This window comes from Delphinus delphis, chromosome 2 (assembly GCF_949987515.2).
Source record: "Delphinus delphis chromosome 2, mDelDel1.2, whole genome shotgun sequence".
Lineage (NCBI taxonomy): Eukaryota > Metazoa > Chordata > Mammalia > Artiodactyla > Delphinidae > Delphinus > Delphinus delphis.
In genome coordinates this window covers 64,684,630-64,687,674 of record NC_082684.1, presented here as the reverse complement: position 1 = coordinate 64,687,674, position 3,045 = coordinate 64,684,630, and the positions used below count along the sequence as shown (strand labels likewise).

The 3,045-nt window shown below is 51.3% G+C and overlaps 1 pseudogene; it reads right to left on the bottom strand.

Annotated features, from left to right (window-relative positions):
* Positions 1-1,286: 1,286 nt before the first annotated feature.
* LOC132417995 (WW domain binding protein VOPP1-like) lies at positions 1,287-1,989 on the bottom strand (annotated as a pseudogene).
* Between the last annotated feature and the right edge of the window lie 1,056 nt (positions 1,990-3,045).

Here is a 3,045-nt window from a genome sequence, read left to right as displayed (position 1 = left end):
CGCATACAGGGACCTACATGTCTTGGCTACGTGGCTTTGCCCTTCCTATACATGACCTGTCAGGTCTCAATCTGGGTTTAAATACATGATCGTGGGCATTACTCACTATGCAGAAGAGCAGGACTCAGGCCCCCTAACAACTCCAGGACTACCTGTGATCCCAGGGCCAGAGAGGTTTCTGAGCCAGGGTTTGCATTTCCAACCAGATCTTCCTTATTCTAATTTTGATTAACTCCTCAGTGAAATCTATTCAGTCCTTTTTGAAGAGATCTCTCTGCAGTCCTGGGGTTTTGCGTTCCCGTCTTTTTCTTAGCAAGCTCTTCCTCTTCAGAGCCTGGTGTACACCTGCTGAGATCAGTCAGCCAGGGCCCAGGCCTGCCCAACCCAGGCTTAAGCCACGGACTGCGCCCTGCTGGGACACCTCTCTCCAGGGGCTGATGTGGCTTCCCAGCCGGATGTGCCGCTCTGCTTTGAAAGTGTCCATCACAACCCACCATCAGAGCTACCTCAGGGGAGGGCGCAGAGGTGCCTGGCCGTGATCACAGGCCAGAGAGCTGCTGACGTCCAGGAAGGACTCTGAGTCTGACCTCAGGACAGGACTCCACAGCACCTTCCACAGGACACACTAAAAAGGGCTCGAACATTTTTTTCCCCAAGTCAGACCAAGTGCTCATCAAATGCAATGTCCAGTTTGAGGCAGGGGGCAATTTCCCATGAATTTAAATAACTTTCTTTAGTGATTTTCAGATAACTATAGACATCAATGTAGCCTCATTCCGGATCCCCATCTCCTTGAGGTGCAAGCCATACCCAGGGCTCTCCCAGCCCTGGCTGTGCAGAGGGCAGCTCTGGTCTTCAGGAAGGGGATGGAGAAGAGAGGGCTCAGAGGATGTGCCACCAACGCCTGTTTCTCTGACAGCTTTTTGAAGAGGAAGACTGTCCAGCATGGGGCTCACACAGCTGGCCCTGTGGGGCCTTGCTTCCGATGGGCCACCTGCCATGTGGTGGCCTTCCGGGTGGCGCAGGCCCCTCCTCGCGTTCACGCGTACTCACCTGCACGTGCCCTGCCTCACCTTCCGCCGGGGTCTCTCCCCTGAGGGTCTGGGCACACCACCCTAGGGGGTCAACCCTTGGGACTCTCCACTCAGCCAGAGCACAGATTACATTGGAAACAGAAGCAACAGAGGAGACACGGGGAGAATTCAAATCCTGGTCCTCCAAGGGAAACCTGAAAGGAAGCTGTGCTTGCTTTGAAGATGTCAAAAAGGAATTTGCCCTTTAGTGGCTCATAAGACCATTCCTGGAAGTGAACAGTGATGGGGCCAGGGAGGGTGAGTGACAGCCTCTCCGGCCTCCCCGGCCAGTTGCACAGGCAGGTGCCAGGCAGCTCCCGGCCACTTGGCCTTCACCACCTGTTCATATGCGGGCAGGGCGTGTCGAAGTAGGAAGGGGGCGGTGGGTAGGCTGTGCTTCCCTGGGGTGAGTTGGGCTGGACCTGGAAAGCCATCGCCACAGGGTTCCCAGCAGGATTCATCCCTGGTCCTCCAGGGTCAGTGTAAAACGGCAGCCCCAGCTTCTGGGCTCCTGGAGTGGGGTTCGGGGGCTGCCTGGTGTAAGACACGTTGAATGCCAGCTCCTCGATCAGCGGCGCGGGGTACATGCACCTCCGGATGAAGAAGCCGGCACCACAGCAGAAGAGCACGCCCATCATCAGGAGGAACCCAAAGCACCACAGCCTCTGTATGGAGAGGGCCTGCACACAGCACCTGGAGCCACAGCAGTCCTCGTGAGGGCGGCATCTGTTTGCTACACATCCTGTGGGCAGAATTACAGTGGTTTCCTTCTGGGGAGGCCCTGTAACCGGATGATCAAAGACATATAATATGTTGGATAGAGTCCTTCAAAATACCAGCAATGCTTTTGGGCCTCTGTGCAGTCCACGGGCAGCCCAAGCAGCAGCGCAGCCACACTCCCGGCCAGGCAGCCCATGGCTGCACATCCTCCTGGTCGCAGGCGCGGGTCAGCAGCACGAGCCCTGTGAGGGGGCCAGCCAGCTGGCAGGCGGGATCCCAGCCGGGGTCGCAGGGGCTCGGGCAGGCGGGCGGGGAGCCGGGCTGAGTCACGCAGCCCTTGCCGCATTTGCCACGGGCTCGCGTGTCAGAAAAAGCTTTTGACAAAATTCAACACCCATTTATGATAAAAACTCTCTAGAAAGTGGGCATAGAGGGAACCTACCTCAAAATAATAAAGGCCATATACAACAAACCCACAGCAAACATCATTCTCAACAGTGAAAAACTGAAAGCATTTCCACTAAGATCAGGAACAAGACAGGGATGTCTACTCTCGACACTATTATTCAACATAGGTTTGGCAGTCCTAGCCACGGCAATCAGAGAAGAAAAAGAAATAAAAAGAATCCAAATTGGAAAAGAAGAACTAAAGCTGTCACTGTTTGCAGATGACATGATACTATGCATATATGATCCTAAAGATGCCACCAGAAAACTACTAGAGCTAATCGATGAATTTGGTAAAGTTGCAGGATACAAAATTAATGCACAGAAACCTCTTGCATTCCTATACACTAACAATGAAAGATCAGAAAGAGAAATTAAGGAAACAATCCCATTCACCACTGCAACAGAAAGAATAAAATACCTAGGAATAAACCTATCTAAGGAGGTAAAACACCTATACTCAGAAAACTATAAGACATTGATGAAAGAAATCAAAGATGACCCAAACAGATGGAGAGATATACCATGTTCTTGGATTGGAAGAATCACTATTGTGAAAATGACTATACTACCCAAAGCAAGATACAGATTCAATGCAATCCCTATCAAATTACCAATGGCATTTTTTACAAAACTAGAGCAAAAAATCTTAAAATTTGTACGGAGACACAAAAGACCCCGAATAGCCAAAGCAATCTTGAGGGGAAAAAATGGAGCTGGAGGAATCAGACTCCCTGACTTCAGACTATACTACAAAGCTTCAGTAATCAAGACAATATGGTACTGGCACATAAACAGAAATATA